The sequence below is a fragment of the Ambystoma mexicanum genome, chromosome 5p, assembly GCF_040938575.1.
Source record: "Ambystoma mexicanum isolate Mex_15411 chromosome 5p, UKY_AmexF1_1, whole genome shotgun sequence".
Lineage (NCBI taxonomy): Eukaryota > Metazoa > Chordata > Amphibia > Caudata > Ambystomatidae > Ambystoma > Ambystoma mexicanum.
The window spans coordinates 1,368,524,249-1,368,532,150 of NC_090930.1; positions in this window are offsets into that span (position 1 = coordinate 1,368,524,249).

A 7,902-nucleotide genomic window follows, 5' to 3' on the forward strand; every position below is an offset into this window, starting at 1 on the left:
CCTACCTCCATTCCCTCTAACCCCCCCACCCACCCACCCTACCTCCATTCCCTCTACCCCCCCCCACCACCCTACCTCCATTCCCTCTAACCCCCCACCCACCCACCCTACCTCCATTCCCTCTAACCCCCCACCCACCCACCCTACCTCCATTCCCTCTAACCCCCCCACCCACCCACCCTACCTCCATTCCCTCTAACCCCCCCACCCACCCACCCTACCTCCATTCCCTCTAACCCCCCCACCCACCCACCCTACCTCCATTCCCTCTAACCCCCCCACCCACCCACCCTACCTCCATTCCCTCTAACCCCCCCACCCACCCACCCTACCTCCATTCCCTCTAACCCCCCCACCACCCACCCTACCTCCATTCCCTCTAACCCCCCCACCCACCCACCCTACCTCCATTCCCTCTAACCCCCCCACCCACCCACCCTACCTCCATTCCCTCTAACCCCCCCACCCACCCACCCTACCTCCATTCCCTCTAACCCCCCACCCACCCACCCTACCTCCATTCCCTCTAACCCCCCCACCCACCCACCCTACCTCCATTGCCTCTAACCCCCCCACCCACCCACCCTACCTCCATTGCCCTCTAACCCCCCCACCCACCCACCCTACCTCCATTGCCTCTAACCCCCCCCCACCCACCCACCCTACCTCCATTCCCTCTAACCCCCACCCACCCACCCTACCTCCATTCCCTCTAACCCCCACCCACCCACCCTACCTCCATTCCCTCTAACCCCCACCCACCCACCCTACCTCCATTCCCTCTAACCCCCACCCACCCACCCTACCTCCATTCCCTCTAACCCCCACCCACCCACCCTACCTCCATTCCCTCTAACCCCCACCCACCCACCCAGCCTACCTCCATTCCCTCTAAACCCACCCAGCCTACCTCCATTCCCTCTAACCCACCCACCCTACCTCCATTCCCTCTAACCCACCCACCCTACCTCCATTCCCTCTAACCCACCCACCCTACCTCCATTCCCTCTAACCCCCACCCACCCACCCAGCCTACCTCCATTCCCTCTAACCCACCCACCCTACCTCCATTCCCTCTAACCCACCCACCCTACCTCCATTCCCCCTAACCCCCCACCCACCCACCCTACCTCCATTCCCCCTAACCCCCCACCCACCCACCCTACCTCCATTCCCCCTAACCCCCCCACCCACCCACCCTACCTCCATTCCCCCTAACCCCCCCACCCACCCACCCTACCTCCATTCCCCCTAACCCCCCCACCCACCCACCCTACCTCCATTCCCCCTAACCCCACCCACACCCTACCTCCATTCCCCCTAACCCCCCCACCCACCCACCCTACCTCCATTCCCCCTAACCCCCCCCACCCTACCTCCATTCCCCTAACCCCCCCACCCACCCACCCTACCTCCATTCCCCCTAACCCCCCCACCCACCCTACCTCCATTCCCCCTAACACCCCCCCACCCACCCACCCTACCTCCATTCCCCCTAACCCCCCCACCCACCCACCCTACCTCCATTCCCCTAACCCCCCCCACCCACCCACCCTACCTCCATTCCCCCTAACCCCCCACCCTACCTCCATTCCCCTAACCCCCCCACCCACCCACCCTACCTCCATTCCCCCTACCCCCCCACCCTACCTCCATTCCCCCTAACCCCCCCACCCACCCACCCTACCTCCATTCCCCCTAACCCCCCCCCACCCACCCTACCTCCATTCCCCCTAACCCCCCCACCCCCCCACCCACCCACCCTACCTCCATTCCCCCTAACCCCCCCACCCACCCACCCTACCTCCATTCCCCCTAACCCCCCCACCCACCCACCCTACCTCCATTCTCCCTAACCCCCCCCCCCACCCACCCACCCTACCTCCATTCCCCCTAACCCCCCCCCCCACCCACCCTACCTCCATTCCCCCTAACCCCCCCCACCCACCCACCCTACCTCCATTCCCCCTAACCCCCCCCACCCACCCACCCTACCTCCATTCCCCCTAACCCCCCCCACCCACCCACCCTACCTCCATTCCCCCTAACCCCCCCACCCACCCACCCTACCTCCATTCCCCCTAACCCCCCCACCCACCCACCCTACCTCCATTCCCCCTAACCCCCCCACCCACCCACCCTACCTCCATTCCCCCTAACCCCCCCACCCACCCACCCTACCTCCATTCCCCCTAACCCCCCCACCCACCCACCCTACCTCCATTCCCCCTAACCCCCCCCACCCACCCACCCTACCTCCATTCCCCCTAACCCCCCCACCCACCCGCCCTACCTCCATTCCCCCTAACCCCCCCACCCACCCGCCCTACCTCCATTCCCCTAACCCCCCCACCCACCCGCCCTACCTCCATTCCCCCTAACCCCCCCACCCACCCGCCCTACCTCCATTCCCCCTAACCCCCCCACCCACCCGCCCTACCTCCATTCCCCCTAACCCCCCACCCACCCACCCTACCTCCATTCCCCCTAACCCCCCACCCACCCACCCTACCTCCATTCCCCCTAACCCCCCACCCACCCACCCTACCTCCATTCCCCCTAACCCCCCACCCACCCACCCTACCTCCATTCCCCCTAACCCCCCCACCCACCCACCCTACCTCCATTCCCCCTAACCCCCCCACCCACCCACCCTACCTCCATTCCCCCTAACCCCCCCACCCACCCACCCTACCTCCATTCCCCCTAACCCCCCCACCCACCCACCCTACCTCCATTCCCCCTAACCCCCCCACCCACCCACCCTACCTCCATTCCCCCTAACCCCCCCACCCACCCACCCTACCTCCATTCCCCCTAACCCACCCACCCACCCACCCTACCTCCATTCCCCCTAACCCCCACCCACCCTACCTCCATTCCCCCTAACCCCCCCACCCACCCACCCTACCTCCATTCCCCCTAACCCCCCCACCCACCCACCCTACCTCCATTCCCCCTAACCCCACCCACCCACCCTACCTCCATTCCCTCTAACCCCCCCCACCCGCCCACCCTACCTCCATTCCCTCTAACCCCCCCACCCGCCCACCCTACCTCCATTCCCTCTAACCCCCCCACCCGCCCACCCTACCTCCATTCCCTCTAACCCCCCCACCCGCCCACCCTACCTCCATTCCCTCTAACCCCCCCACCCGCCCACCCTACCTCCATTCCCTCTAACCCCCCCACCCGCCCACCCTACCTCCATTCCCTCTAACCCCCCCACCCGCCCACCCTACCTCCATTCCCTCTAACCCCCCCACCCGCCCACCCTACCTCCATTCCCTCTAACCCCCCCACCCGCCCACCCTACCTCCATTCCCTCTAACCCCCCCACCCGCCCACCCTACCTCCATTCCCTCTAACCCCCCCACCCGCCCACCCTACCTCCATTCCCTCTAACCCCCCACCCGCCCACCCTACCTCCATTCCCTCTAACCCCCCCACCCGCCCACCCTACCTCCATTCCCTCTAACCCCCCCACCCGCCCACCCTACCTCCATTCCCTCTAACCCCCCACCCGCCCACCCTACCTCCATTCCCTCTAACCCCCCCACCCGCCCACCCTACCTCCATTCCCTCTAACCCCCCCACCCGCCCACCCTACCTCCATTCCCTCTAACCCCCCCACCCGCCCACCCTACCTCCATTCCCTCTAACCCCCCACCCGCCCACCCTACCTCCATTCCCTCTAACCCCCCACCCGCCCACCCTACCTCCATTCCCTCTAACCCCCCCACCCGCCCACCCTACCTCCATTCCCTCTAACCCCCCCACCCGCCCACCCTACCTCCATTCCCTCTAACCCCCCCACCCGCCCACCCTACCTCCATTCCCTCTAACCCCCCCACCCGCCCACCCTACCTCCATTCCCTCTAACCCCCCCACCCACCCACCCTACCTCCATTCCCTCTAACCCCCCACCCACCCACCCTACCTCCTTTCCTCTACCCCCCCACCCACCCACCCACCTCCATTCCTCTAACCCCCCCACCCACCCACCCTACCTCCATTCCCTCTAACCCCCCCACCCACCCACCCTACCTCCATTCCCTCTAACCCCCCCACCCACCCACCCTACCTCCATTCCCTCTAACCCCCCCACCCACCCACCCTACCTCCATTCCCTCTAACCCCCCCACCCACCCACCCTACCTCCATTCCCTCTAACCCCCCCACCCACCCACCCTACCTCCATTCCCTCTAACCCCCCCACCCGCCCACCCTACCTCCATTCCCTCTAACCCCCCCCACCCACCCACCCTACCTCCATTCCCTCTAACCCCCCACCCACCCACCCTACCTCCATTCCCTCTAACCCCCCACCCACCCACCCTACCTCCAGTCCCTCTAACCCCCCCACCCACCCACCCTACCTCCATTCCCTCTAACCCCCCCACCCACCCACCCTACCTCCATTCCCTCTAACCCCCCCACCCACCCACCCTACCTCCATTCCCTCTAACCCCCCCACCCACCCACCCTACCTCCATTCCCTCTAACCCCCCCACCCACCCACCCTACCTCCATTCCCTCTAACCCCCCCACCCACCCACCCTACCTCCATTCCCTCTAACCCCCCCACCCACCCTACCTCCATTCCCTCTAACCCCCCCACCCACCCTACCTCCATTCCCTCTAACCCCCCACCCACCCTACCTCCATTCCCTCTAACCCCCCCACCCACCCACCCTACCTCCATTCCCTCTAACCCCCCCACCCACCCACCCTACCTCCATTCCCTCTAACCCCCCCACCCACCCACCCTACCTCCATTCCCTCTAACCCCCCCACCCACCCACCCTACCTCCATTCCCTCTAACCCCCCCACCCACCCACCCTACCTCCATTCTCTCTAACCCCCCCACCCACCCTACCTCCATTCTCTCTAACCCCCGTCACCCACCCTACCTCCATTCCCTCTAACCCACCCACCCACCCTACCTCCATTCCCTCTAACCCCCCCCACCCACCCACCCTACCTCCATTCCCTCTAACCCCCCCCACCCACCCACCCTACCTCCATTCCCTCTAACCCCCCCACCCACCCACCCTACCTCCATTCCCTCTAACCCCCCCACCCACCCACCCTACCTCCATTCCCTCTAACCCCCCCACCCACCCACCCTACCTCCATTCCCTCTAACCCCCCCACCCACCCACCCTACCTCCATTCCCTCTAACCCCCCCACCCACCCACCCTACCTCCATTCCCTCTAACCCCCCCACCCACCCACCCTACCTCCATTCCCTCTAACCCCCCCACCCACCCACCCTACCTCCATTCCCTCTAACCCCCCCACCCACCCACCCTACCTCCATTCCCTCTAACCCCCCCACCCACCCACCCTACCTCCATTCCCTCTAACCCCCCCACCCACCCACCCTACCTCCATTCCCTCTAACCCCCCCACCCACCCACCCTACCTCCATTCCCTCTAACCCCCCACCCACCCACCCTACCTCCATTCCCTCTAACCCCCCACCCACCCACCCTACCTCCATTCCCTCTAACCCCCCACCCACCCACCCTACCTCCATTCCCTCTAACCCCCCACCCACCCACCCTACCTCCATTCCCTCTAACCCCCCACCCACCCACCCTACCTCCATTCCCTCTAACCCCCCCACCCACCCACCCTACCTCCATTCCCTCTAACCCCCCCACCCACCCACCCTACCTCCATTCCCTCTAACCCCCCCACCCACCCACCCTACCTCCATTCCCTCTAACCCCCCACCCACCCACCCTACCTCCATTCCCTCTAACCCCCCACCCACCCACCCTACCTCCATTCCCTCTAACCCCCCACCCACCCACCCTACCTCCATTCCCTCTAACCCCCCACCCACCCACCCTACCTCCATTCCCTCTAACCCCCCACCCACCCACCCTACCTCCATTCCCTCTAACCCCCCACCCACCCACCCTACCTCCATTCCCTCTAACCCCCCACCCACCCACCCTACCTCCATTCCCTCTAACCCCCCACCCACCCACCCTACCTCCATTCCCTCTAACCCCCCCACCCACCCACCCTACCTCCATTCCCTCTAACCCCCCCCACCCACCCTACCTCCATTGCCTCTAACCCCCCCACCCACCCACCCTACCTCCATTGCCTCTAACCCCCCCACCCACCCACCCTACCTCCATTGCCTCTAACCCCCCCACCCACCCACCCTACCTCCATTGCCTCTAACCCCCCACCCACCCTACCCCCATTGCCTCTAACCCCCCCACCCACCCACCCTACCTCCATTGCCTCTAACCCCCCCACCCACCCACCCTACCTCCATTGCCTCTAACCCCCCCCCACCCACCCACCCTACCTCCATTCCCTCTAACCCCCCCCCACCCTACCTCCATTCCCTCTAACCCCCACCCACCCACCCTACCTCCATTCCCTCTAACCCCCACCCACCCACCCTACCTCCATTCCCTCTAACCCCCCACCCACCCACCCTACCTCCATTCCCTCTAACCCCCACCCACCCTACCTCCATTCCCTCTAACCCCCACCCACCCACCCAGCCTACCTCCATTCCCTCTAACCCCCACCCACCCACCCAGCCTACCTCCATTCCCTCTAACCCACCCAGCCCTACCTCCATTCCCTCTAACCCACCCACCCTACCTCCATTCCCTCTAACCCACCCACCCTACCTCCATTCCCTCTAACCCACCCACCCTACCTCCATTCCCTCTAACCCCCACCCACCCACCCAGCCTACCTCCATTCCCTCTAACCCACCACCCTACCTCCATTCCCTCTAACCCACCCACCCTACCTCCATTCCCCCTAACCCCCACCCACCCTACCTCCATTCCCCTAACCCCCCACCCACCCACCCTACCTCCATTCCCCCTAACCCCCCACCCACCCACCCTACCTCCATTCCCCTAACCCCCCACCCTACCTCCATTCCCCTAACACCCCCCCACCCACCCTACCTCCATTCCCCCTAACCCCCCCCACCCACCCACCCTACCTCCATTCCCCCTAACCCCCCCACCCACCCACCCTACCTCCATTCCCCCTAACCCCCCCACCCACCCACCCTACCTCCATTCCCCCTAACCCCCCCACCCTACCTCCATTCCCCTAACCCCCCCCACCCACCCTACCTCCATTCCCCCTAACCCCCCCCACCCACCCACCCTACCTCCATTCCCCCTAACCCCCCCCACCCACCCACCCTACCTCCATTCCCCCTAACCCCCCCACCCACCCACCCTACCTCCATTCCCCCTAACCCCCCCACCCACCCACCCTACCTCCATTCCCCCTAACCCCCCACCCTACCTCCATTCCCCCTAACCCCCCCACCCACCCACCCTACCTCCATTCCCCCTAACCCCCCCCCACCCCACCCTACCTCCATTCCCCCTAACCCCCCCACCCACCCACCCTACCTCCATTCCCCCTAACCCACCCACCCTACCTCCATTCCCCCTAACCCCCCCACCCACCCCCCTACCTCCATTCTCCCTAACCCCCCCACCCACCCACCCTACCTCCATTCTCCCTAACCCCCCCACCCACCCACCCTACCTCCATTCCCCCTAACCCCCCCCCACCCACCCACCCTACCTCCATTCCCCCTAACCCCCCCACCCACCCACCCTACCTCCATTCCCCCTAACCCCCCCACCCACCCACCCTACCTCCATTCCCCCTAACCCCCCCACCCACCCACCCACCCTACCTCCATTCCCCCTAACCCCCCCCACCCACCCACCCTACCTCCATTCCCCCTAACCCCCCCACCCACCCACCCTACCTCCATTCCCCCTAACCCCCCCACCCACCCACCCTACCTCCATTCCCCCTAACCCCCCCACCCACCCACCCTACCTCCATTCCCCCTAACCCCCCCACCCACCCACCCTACCTC